The following is a 12495-nucleotide window of genomic DNA, read 5'->3' as shown; positions in this document are numbered from 1 at the left end:
GACTAAGTCAGCTTGGTACCAAAAGTGGGGTGCTGCTGAGGTTTGCAAATACAAAAATGTTGAAACAGATTTTTAAGTGGATAAGGAGAAGATTCTGGAAGAGTTGTGAGGATTTTGATAGAGAAGACGTGAATTGCTTTGAAGAGACTGTTAGTAGAAATGTGGACTCTAAGGATTCTTTTGATAAGGCTTTAGACAGAGATGACAAACATGTCATTCCAAACTGGAAGGAAGGCACTCTTTATAGATGGAAGAAAGAATTTGAGAGTGATGAACTTGAATGTTTAGGAGAAGAAATTTCCAAACTAAAGGTGGAAAGTATAGTCTGGCTGCTCCTTGAAGCTTGTAGTAAAATGTGAGAGGAAAGAGATAAGTTGAGCACTGAACTCTTGGGTACAAAGAATACAGAATGGGTGTTCTGGAAAATTCTGGGCTTCCAGAAAGTGAGACCCCAGTGAAAAAGGCCCCATGTGAGGATTTATCCAAATGGGGAAGGAGTCAGCTATAACAGGACAAGGGAGAATTAGAGATGGAGCTACCCAGGAAAGATTTGTGGAAAGTCCAATTGTCTCATGGGTATGATCCCAGTATACTGAATAGAAAACCAACAAGAGTGTTGTGGAATTTTTATAAACAGGACCACTTCCAGTCTGGACTGAAAAGAACAGAAAAGTGACAAATTGAAGGAAAAATGGCTTTAGAGACAGAACCCTGGAACCTAAGGTCTGGAGCCAGGAGTTCTCTGGCCAGGAAAGTGGACCCACCCACATATGTGGAGGGTGAGTTTGCCCCGGAAGCAGAGGGTGGGCCTTCTGCTTAGTTGCTTAGGAAGAATTGTGCCACCTTAGGCCTCAGAGAGGGGGGAGCACATAGACCAGGGATTGGGAGGAGCCTAGCTACCACCCCATTGGTCTGGAAGGGTTGAACGAGTGCCTCAGAGATAACAGAGATCCCAGGTGTGCCCTGATGCATGGAGAGGGTGGAACCAAGAAAAAGGTGGTACCCCCAAAGAACCCCAGTGTTGCCACACACCCCAATGTTTGAAGAGAGAGCAAAGTGCTGCAAAGGCCCTTGGAAAGGGTGCACTTACTGCTTTCTAAACCCTCAAGGGCAAATGAATCTTGGACTTTGAGATCCAATGGAGCTTTCCCTGAAGGTTTTCAAAACAGTTTGGGTCTGGTGACCCCGGTGTTCCTTCCAATTTCCCCCTATGAAAATGGGACTACGTATCCTATACGGTCCCTTCTTTGTATATCGGCAGCAGATAACTTGTTTTGAGTTTCACAAGTCCTGAGCCAGAAGGAAATTTTTACCTTAGAACATACAATATTGGTAACAGACTTTGATGAGATTTTGTACTGATTCTTACTTTGTATCATTTTTGTATTGTTACTGAAATGGTTTAAGATTTTGAGATATTATGATAGAATGAATATATTTTGTCTATGGAAAAAAAACATGTCTTTTAGGGGGTCCAGAGGGTGGAATGTGCCATTTTGAAGCTATTATGTACCACAGAAAAGCCATGTTTTAATTCTGATTCAATATTTTAGGTTTGAAACTTTTGATAAGTTTCATCCATGGAGATGTGACACACCCAATTGTGGGTGTAAACTTCTGATTAGATGAATATGTGACTGCACCCATTTCAGGTGGGTCTTATTTAGTTTACTGGAGTCCTTTAAAAGAGGAAACATTTTGGAGAGAGCCCAAAACAACAGAACTGATGGAAACTTCAGAGCAGAGCTGACACAGATGCCAACCCTTGGAGAACAGAGACACAGATGTTGCAGATGCTTGGAGCTCAGCAGACGTTGCCATGAGATGGTAAGCAAGCCAAAAACCTGGAGAGAGTCAAGGAAAGCCAAGAGATGAAAGAGAATCAAAGCGAGGAACACCCACAGGAAAGAGGCTGAAAGCAAGGAGTAAGGGACCAGCAAGATACCAGCATGCTACCAGCTGACGGGGTGCTCCAGATGCATTGGCCTTTCTTGAATTAAGGTTTCTTTCCCTGAATGATTTACTTTGGACATTTCCATATGCTTAGAACTGTAAACCCATAACTTATCAATTCCCTTTTTAAAAAGCTGTTCCATTTCTGGTATACTGCTTTCTGGCAGCTTACTATCTAAAACAACTTGTATTCAGAAAACTATGAAACATTGATAAAAGAAGTAAAAAATAGACCTATACAAATGGAAGACCATTCCACGTTCATGGATTGGAAGACTAAGCATTGTTAAGATGTCAATTCTACCGAAATGGATTTACAAAATCAGTGCAATCCTAATCAAAATTCCAGTGGTCTAGTTTGAATAATTGAAATGGAAAAGCCAATTATAAAATTTATTTGGAAGGTTAAGGGGCTCTGAATAGCCAAAGACATCTTGAAAAAGAAGAATGAAGTTAGAGGATTCACACTTCTTGACATTAAAGCATATTGCAAAGCTACCATGGTCAAAACATCATGGTACTGGCACAAAGATAGACATATTGATCAATGAAATTGAATTGAGACTTCAGAAATAGACCTACCTGCACAGTTATGGTCAATTGATTTTTGACAAGATTGACAAATCCACTCAAATAGGAAAGAATATTGTGTTTGACAAGTGGTTGGGAGAACTGGATATCCACATTGAAAGAATGAAAGAGGACCCTTATCTCACAAATACAAACAAAAATTAACTCAAAATGGATTAAAGACCTTAATATAAGAGCCAGGAACATAAAACACCTAGAAGAATATGTAGGGAAGCATCTTCAAGATCTGGTGGTAAGTAGTAGTTTCTTAGACTTAATACCCAAAGTACAAGCAATGAAAGAAAATAGATAAATGGGGCCTCCTCAAAATTAAAAACTTTTCTGCTTCAAAGGGCCTGTCAAGAAAGTGAAAAGGGAGCTTACTCAATAGAAGAAAGTATTTGGAAACCACATATCTGATAAGGGTCTAATATCCAGAATATATAAAGAAATCCTACAACTGAACAATAAAATCATTAACAAGCCAATTTAAAAATGGGCAAAGATTTGAGTAGAAATTTTCCCCAAGAGGAACTATGAATGGCTAAAAAGCACACAAAAAGAGTCCCCCAAGAGAAACTGTGAATGGCTAAAAAGCACAATCACTAGCTATTAGGAAAATGCAAATCAAAACCCACAATGAGATATCACTTCACTCCTGTTAGCATGGTCACTATTAAACAATCAGAAAACTACTGGTGTTGGAGAGAATGTGGAGAAATAAGAGCACTCATCACTGCTGGTAGGAAAGTGAAATTGTACAGCCACTGCGGAAGTCAGTTTGACTTCCTCATGAAGCTAATTATAGAACTTCCGTATGACCTGGCAATCCCACTACTAAGTAAATAAGAAGAATTGAAAGCAGGAATGCAAACAGACATTTACACAGTGATGTTCATAGTGGCATTATTCACAATTGCCAAAATATGGAAACAACCCAAATGTCCATCAACTGGGGAATGGATAAGCAAAGTGTGGTACATAAATACAATGAAATATTATTCAGCTCTAAAGAAATGAAGTCTTGATGCATATGACAACATGGACAAACTTGAGGACATTATATTGAATGCAATTAGTCAGACACAAAAGGACAAATATTGTATGATCTCACTAATATGAACTAAATGTAATGAGCCAACTCATGGAGCAGAATTTTTAATAAGGCTGATTGTTAAAGTTTGGGAATGGATGCTGGTGATGGTAACACATTATTCTGAGTTTAATTAACAGCACTAAATCATGTGTGTGATTGCCATTGAAAGTGGAAGTTTAGGGTTGTGTATATCATTAGAAGGGAAGCTAGAGGATGATGAAGGTGGTTAATAGTACAAATATAAGAAGTTCTGCCATGAACTAGAACAAGTGTATATTACTATATAAGGAGTTAACAATAAGGTGGCATATGGGGGAAAATGCACCTAAGGCAAACTATGGTCTGTAGTCAACAAAGATAAACCTGAATGCTAAGGGTCAATAATAGAGGAGTGTTGGAGTGTGGGGATTTTCTTTTTGGAGCAACATATAAGTGTTCTAAAATTGATTGTGGTGATGAAAGCACAACTCTGATTATACTGAGAGCCACTGACTGTGCACATTGGATGGACTGTGATGTGGGAATAAAACTGTCCAAAAAAGCCTGCAGTGTGCCAGTTTGAAGCTATTATGTACCCCAGAAAAGCCATCTGGTCTTGGACTTTTCTTTGTTGGGAAGATTTTGGTTACTCATTTAATCTCTTTACTTCTATTTCTTTTGGGTCACTCTTGATAATTAGGGTATTTCTAAGGATTTGTCCATTTCATCTAGATTATCTAGTTTTTTGGTGTGCAATTGTTCATATTCTCTTATAATCCTTTTTATTTCTGTAAGGTTAATAGCGGCCCCTCCACCCTCCTTTCATTTCTGACTTTAGTTATTTTTGTCTTCTTTCTTTTCCTTTAGTAGTCTAGCTAAAGGTTTGTTAATTTTGTTTATATTGTCTAAGAACAAGCTTTGTTTTCATTGATTCTCTCTGTTAGGTTTCTGTTTTCTATTTTGTCCTTCTCCACTCTAATCTTTTTATCTCTTTCCTTTTCCTGTCTTTGGGTTTAATTTGCTCTTTCTCTGGTTCCTTTAGGTGTGAAGTTAGGCTATCAATTTGAGCTCTTTCTCTTTTTAAGTGTAAGCATTTACTGCTATAAATTTCCTGCTGAACATTGCTTTCATTGTATCCCATAAGTTTTGTTAAGTTGTGTTTTCATTTTAGCACATCTCTAAATATTTTCTAATATCCATTGTGATTTCTTTTTTTTTCTGTTGGTTTTCTATGAATGGTTTATTTAGTTTCCACATACTTGTGAATTTTCCAGTTTTCCTCCTGCTCTTGATTTCTAGCAATTGTGGTCAGAGAAGATGCTTTATGCATTCAGTCTTTTAAAATTGATTGATACTTGTTTGGTAGCTTGACACATTGTATTAATTTGCTAAGCTGCTGGAATGTAATATTCCAGAAGTGGAACGACTTTTATAAAGGGAATTTATTATACTACAAATTTACAGTTATAAGCCTGAAAAAAATGTCCAGACTAAGACATCCAGGAAAGATACCTTAATTCAAGAAAGGCTAATGAGTCTGGACATGTGTGGCAGCTGGGAAAGCACACGGCTGGCATCTGCTGGGGCCTGTGGCTTTGGGTTTCAAACAGCTTCCCTGGGGGCATCTTCTTTCATTTCCTAAGGTCTCTGACTGTGTGGGTTCTTCACTTCTGCTCTCCAAGTGTCTGCACCTCCAAGCGTCTCTGCCGCTTCTTCAAAATGTTCCCCTTTTAGAGGGCCCCAGTAAACTAATCAAGACCCACCTTGAATGAGCAGAGTCACATCTCCGTCTGATAAAAAGTCACACCCATAACTGAAAGTGGCTCATCTCAGAGGAGAAAATCTGATCAAATGTGTTTCCACCCTACAATATCGAATCAGGATGAAAAGAAACTGCTGCCCCCCCCAAGATTGGATCAGGATTAAAACATGGTTTTTCTGGGGTACATAGTAGTTTCAAACCAGCACACCTGTGTTCTATCCTGGAGCGCTGTCCGTGAGCACTGGAGAAAAACGTGTGTTCTGCTGCTGTGGAGAGGAATGATCTATAGAGGTTTTTTAGGTCTATGTGGTTCAAAGCCTGGATTTCCTTATTGAGCGTCTGTCTAGATATTCTGTTTGTTATTGAAAGTTGGGTATTGAAGCTTCTAATGATTAACATAGAATTGTCTATTTCTCCTTTCAATTCTATCAATGCTTGCATTGTATATTTTTGGCTCTATTGTTTCATTCATATGTGTGTATAACTGTTCTATCTTCTTGATGGGTTGACCCTTTTAGCAACATTTAAAGGTCTTCTTGTAATAGTTTTTGCCTTACAGTCTATTTTATCTGACATTGATACTGAACTCTGTCTTATTTTGACAATGAGTAATACTCATCTGTGAATGAATAAGCTAATTGATATAAAAATGTCCACCATAATAGATGCATTTCCAATAAAATATTACTTCTTGTTTAGTGTTTTTAATCAAAGTTGATAATAATCTTGTTGCTTTACTCAGTTTTGTACAAATAATAATGAAAATTATTACTCAACCCCAAATAAATTTCTTAACACTTTAAAACACTTTATGTTCACAGGGAAAAAAGTTTTCCTAGTATCAATTTTTATATTTTTTGAGGTAGAAAAATACAAGGTGTGTAAAATAAACTTTTTTATTTTTGGCATGGGCAGGCTTCCGGAATCGAACCCTGGTCTCCAGCGTGGCAGGCGAGAACTCTGCCACTGAGCCTCCATTATACCACCCTGAAGAATGCGGTTTTAATGCAAATTAAAATGACATTAAATGGAGATAAAACCTGTGAAATAAATGAAGCCAAATATTTGTTCATGGAATAAAAAGAATAATGTTAAATTTCCAGTGGCTAAAGGATGTGTTTATATATAATTATTATATTATGGTGGGTATTATATCACCATGGCATTCCTATTCCATGGGAGATATTTAAGATAGCAAGGTCACAGTTTTAGTTTTATTTTTTGTGTCAACTTTTACAGAATGCTGAAAATTACTTTCTTCGTAACTACTTAAACCTATGATAGAAAATGTTAAATATCAACTTGAAAACGTGGGAGGAGTGGGTGCACGTGTGGTGCAGTGGTACAACGCTCGCCTTCCATGCAGGAGACCCGAATTCGATTCCACTCCCCCCCCCAAAAAAAAGAAAGTGTGAGGATTATCACAAATGTTTTTTAAGGAAACTATGTGAACAATATATCTTAGGACCTCAGTTTAGGAAACCCATTTGGAAGAGGGCAGTGGTCAGGAAGACGGGGCTCGTGGAGTCTAATTCTGTCCATCGCCGGTGGACAGACCCTGCCTTTCCTTGTCCTCTCTGTGCCCTTGGTGGGACATTCCCTAAGATCCAGCCCCTGGCCCCCTGCTTTCAGTGTAGATTCTCCCGCATGGTGAGCTAGTCCTTTCTTGTATTCTCAGCTCTTACTGTGTAATAGGGACACACCTCTGTTCCTTTGTCCTTAGTTCTACTTCTGAACCTACAGGGAACATCACATATTAAAAATTTAACCAGTGAGAGATAACTGCAACTGCTAGCATTGTTGCATTTCCTTCTATGCATAGTGGAGGGGATTTGTTTTTCTTACTGAAAATAAATGTAGATGCAATCTATATTCAACAGAATTAGGAAAACTGTTGTGTTCTTCCAGCGAGCATTTTTTTTTTCTATGCATAGTGGAGGGGATTTTTGAGCTTTCACTATTCATGAAAAGCAGAGGCTCAGGATCCAAAAGAAATTAGTCAAAATCCAGAAGAAAGCAGGTGATCAGGTAATCTAAAATTTTACCCCACAGAATAATTACTGACATTCTTAGGCCTGCCAGCTCTCCCTGCTTATGAATTGCCTCATGCTATGTGAAACAAGAAGGGACAAGGGCTGAAGGTTTGATAAATTAATAAAATTTTACCAAGATTGTTTTAAATAATGACGACATGAATTCTGTTCTTTCTCCGTCTCCCCCTCTCTCTTTCCTTTCCTCTTCCTTCTTTTCTTTTAAGCTTGCTCTATGTTATATTTGCAACTACCAGAACAGTAGATATTTCTGCCTGTGACGTTATAAACTGATATTATGTATCATTGTTCTTGAACTTTAGCCCTTCAGTGAATAGATGGTGATAAACTTAAAGATGGTCCCCAAATACTCCATGGAAATCAATTCCATTTTCTAAAAATTTCTTTGCACAATATGTTCCTGTGCTCATAATTCTTGAAATGAAAAAGGAAGAAACTGCCTTCTTGTCATTCCTTAGTGTGCCTTAGAGTTTTATCTCACACCAAGAACAAGTTCATACTGGAAGCTTTGCAAGCTATCAATAGAACTCTGCTCACCCGCCTTATTTTAAAGCTGAAGCATGTTAAGCCCTCTAAGCCTCTTCTCATAAGACATACCCTTCAACTCCCAAATTAGTCCTGGTGCCTTTGCTGGATCCCTTCCAAGACTCGGATGTTCTTTTAAGCTTCATGTCCTACCACACACCATGCAAAAGGGCTTACAATTTCCTTTAATTTATGGACCCTACTGAGTTTCAATTTCTGTATCTTCTACTAACTTCTTAATAATGCTCGCTGGAAGAACACAACAGTTTTCCTAATTCTGTTGAATATAGATTGCATCTACATTTATTTTCAGTAAGAAAAACAAATCCAAAAATCAAAGTACAGTGTAACTCAGAGGCCCCTGACCTTGACCCATCTTTTTCCCATCTGCAGATCTTTGCCCCTGTGTCCTGCAGCTGAAAAGGCCTATCTCACATCACACTGAGCCCGTAGCTGATCCATTTGGGAAAGGTCAACTCGGAAGTCACTTCCTCCACACAGTCTTTTCCGTACTCCAGCTGGAAACGATCTCTGATTTCTCTGAATGCTTTATCTGTACCCCTTGTATGGTATTCATTGTCTCGTCTTTCTCCTAGTGCCCACAGGCATGCGAATGCTTCACTGTTCAAATCAGAGATGTCAACCCAGCGGCCTCTGAGCTAAATCCAGTTTGCAGATGTTCTCTTCTTGGCCCATACATTTGTTCCACATTAAAAAGTAATAAAACCCCTATAAAATATGAATTTCTGCCTTCTCTTGGTGATACTGGATCCATGTAGAGACAAGAAGCTGGAGTCTAAGAGGGTCAAACCCAATTTGTTGTGTAGGCCACTTCCCTCATGTGTGTCTCCTGTCTAGTCCAGGTGGGTACTTGAATTCGCAATGCCGAGTCTAGGCAATAGTATTCAGAGTCAGGATCTTGTCTTAATCATCTTTATAGTCCACAGCTGGCAGTAGGCACTTAGTAATTTCTAGCTGAAAAAATAAATACATATGCATTGAGAGCCAAGTCTTTTCTTTTTCTTAAGGTGATTTTGAGGTTATGTCATTGGGTCAGACCCACTCCTCCCACTCCTCTACTGCATTGTAACTACACTCAGAAGCAGCCAACGGGTGTCTCTTCTACTATGGGTTGAAAGCTTGGAACTGGAAAACAGGGCTATGGGCACTCTGTCTCTCCCTGTGGGGCATTGTGTGAAATAACCAGAAATAAAAACTTCAAATAATTTGTGAGGAAGACATTGCAGTTCCTAGGCAGCACTGGATTTGGGTTTGTATCTTGGCTCTGAATTTAGAATCTTGTGATGTTGGGTGAAATATGTAACTCCATGAGCCTTACTTTCCACCACCCTTTGCTGGTCCCCTTGAAGGCTGGGCTAGGACAGTGACCATGTCTGCCCCATGGAGACCTGGGGGATTAAATGAGCTAACGATGGGGAAGCTCTCAGCACAGTGTCAGGACCTGGTGAAGTGTCTTATAGACGGAGGGGTTGTTGTCGGCTGCAGAATGATCCCGCATCATCCTTGGGACATGGGGAACATTTAATTGGTATACAAAATTTGACCAGCTCTATTTCTCATCCATTCTGTATACCAGACAGTTTACTATACTTTCCCAAAAAATGGCTGCTTGACATTTGGAGTTTATTCTGCGTGTGATTGCTGACTCTGTGGGTGTGACTGAGAAGATTGTCACCATGAGTCCTTTTGCCCTGGACATGTAAATCCAGTTTGTGGTCTGCAGCTGCAGCTGCTATTTGCAGCCTGGGGCCTCTGCTCTGAGATTCTGGAGCTCAGATTTATTTTCTGCCTGGTGCCTTTTTTGAAGAGGGCCTTCTCCTGCCTGGCAGCCGTGCGTGTCACTGCTGCCCCCCCAGTGCTCTAGGTTTGCTGCGCTGGTGGGAGGTATGCTTCCTCCCCCGGCCCCTTCTCAGGGAGCTCAGGGGAAAGTCACCATCTGCATTGAGTGAGTACTTTCTTTGTCCCAGGCATCTTACGAGGATGTATTATCTCATTTAGTAGTCATAAATATTATGAAATGGGTACCATTGTTAGCTCCATTTTAAGATGAGGAAACTGATGTACAAAGAAGTTAAGTAATTTTCCACTGAATCCTATGCTTGGTAGTTTTGAGATGGGAAATTTTATATTATATGTGTGTGTGTGTGTGTGTGTGTGTGTGTGCTGGTTTGAATCTGTCATGTACCCAGAAAATACTGTTCTTTTAATCCATTCTTATGGGGCAGACTTGTTACTGGGTAGGACCTTTTGATTAGGTTGTTCCCATGGAGATCCTTGATTTGGGCGGGTCTTAATCCTTTTACTTGAATCCTTTATGAAGAGAATAAAAGACAGAAAATAGAAGGAGAGGCATAACAAGAGGAGCAAGATGAAACCAAGTGAAGGATGCAGAAAGAGAGAAATGCCCTGGAGATGCTAAGAGAAGATCCACAGTACAGAGGGAGCTCAGAGAAGTGTCCCCAGAGAAGCAAGCAAGGACACATGGAACATAAAAGCAGTGGAACCCATAAGCAAAGGACCAACAGACACTTTCCCATGTGACAGAGAAACCCCAAATGCCATTGGCCTTTCTACAGTGAAGGTATCACTGGTTGATGCCTTAATTTGGACATTTCCATGGCTTTAGAATTGTAACTTGTAACTTAATAAATTCCCATTGTTAAAAGCCAAGGTATTTCTATTATATTGCATTTTGGTAGCTTTATCAAGCAAATCAAAACAATAGCTTGGCAAAACTTAAAGAGAAAGAGAAAGAGAGAGAGTGAGAGAGAGAGATTGACTAAAGGGACAATGACAATTAAATGCAATACATAATACTGGATAGGAATTGATAATGGAAGAGAAAATGCCCAAAAGGACATTGTTTGGAAAACTGAAAGAAAAAAAAAAGGAATATGTAGTGTATGCTTTATATCAATGTCAATTTTCTTGAGCCTGATAATTGTACTTAAGGTGGTTACATAAGCAAGTGTCCTTGTTCTTAGAAAACATATATGGAAGTGTAAAGTGTTAGAGGACATGATGTACTCAAACTACTCTCAAATGTTTAGAAAATGATAAATAGATAGATGGATAGATAGATAGAGGGAATGATATAACAAATGTGGTATAATGTAAATCTAAGTATCTGGGTGGGAAGTATATTGGAATTCTATGTACTGTCTTAATATTATTTTTGCAACTTTAAAGTTATTTTAAAATAAAAAGTTATTTTTAAAAATGGAGGTCGGTATGACAGTGGAAGGGAGGGAATCACGAAATGGAATGGAGCTTTAGATCTCAAGGTCACAAGTCTGGACAAAATCTCTTGTCTTAAATGACCTCAATTAACTGGGCTGGTATCTGTTTTGTGAGAAGGCAACCTCAGTTAACTAGTATAGTAATGTGATGGTTAGGTTCATGCATCAACTTGGCCAGGTGATGGTGCCCAGTTGTCTGGTCAAGCAAACACTGGCCTGTCTGTTGCTGTGAGGACTTTTCACGGACTGGAATCATCAACACATTGATTTCATCTATAGCTAATTCCATCTGCAGTCAGCTAAGGGGAATGTCTTCTGCAGTGAGTGGCATTTAATTTAATCAGTTGAAGGCTTTAATGGAGAAGTCAGAAGAGAGAGTCTCTCTACTTCAGCCAGCCAGCCTCTCCTGGGGATCACTGAAGTTTTTCATTGGAGTTGCCAGCTCACAGCCTGCCCTGCAGAATTTGGACTTGTGCATCCCCACAGTTGTGTGAGACACTTTAATAAAATCTTATATGTATATACATCTCCTGTCGGTTCTGTTTCCCTAGAGAACCCTGACTAATACAGCTTGGTACTGGGAATGGTTCTTGACAAACAGAATCTTAAAAATAGGCTTTTGAAATTGACTTTCTCTTCTGATTACACTCAAAGACACTAATGACCCTATTTCCAGTAATCAAGATGGCACTGACAATCCATGGTATGAGCTGGCAATAGAGATATGCAAAATATCACCATTTGATTCTGCTAATTATACACTTAGACAAGGTAAGACTCTGGGTGAGAGTGTTTTTGATACCATAACAGAGTTTTGTGGAGTTAAAAGTCATAATGATGCTGGCTCGTTATTCCTAGATATGCTGGATACAGTTATAAAATGAAGGGATGAGTTGGAGGGTTCAAATTTGCAGTTCAAGTGTGGTATGATAGATGTAAAATTTATATGTGTGTCCTGAAAGGAAATTTTATTTCCTGTGACCATAGACTTGAGATGTCTGAAAACCAGACCCAGAGTTTTGTGTGTGAGTAGCAGATTAACAATGTAAACTAAAATTTCAAACTTCCAGGATGTCTGCTGTTAAAGTGAGGGCATTGATTGGGAAGAAAAGGGATCCTGAAAATTGGGATAGGGACATATAGGCTAAAAATGATGCAGTGGGGCATTAAGACCCTGAATTTTGCTGAGTCTTTGCTAGATAAATCTGTAATGGTCTGCTTTCAGCTGTCCCACCTCCAGCCTGCTCTGTTGCTGTGGGGACATTTTATGGACTTGAATCATCAACATGTTGATTTCAT

This window comes from Tamandua tetradactyla, chromosome 7, assembly GCF_023851605.1.
Source record: "Tamandua tetradactyla isolate mTamTet1 chromosome 7, mTamTet1.pri, whole genome shotgun sequence".
NCBI classification, from domain to species: Eukaryota; Metazoa; Chordata; class Mammalia; order Pilosa; family Myrmecophagidae; genus Tamandua; species Tamandua tetradactyla.
The sequence above is the reverse complement of the archived record's forward strand: the minus strand, read 5'-3'. Positions refer to the sequence as shown.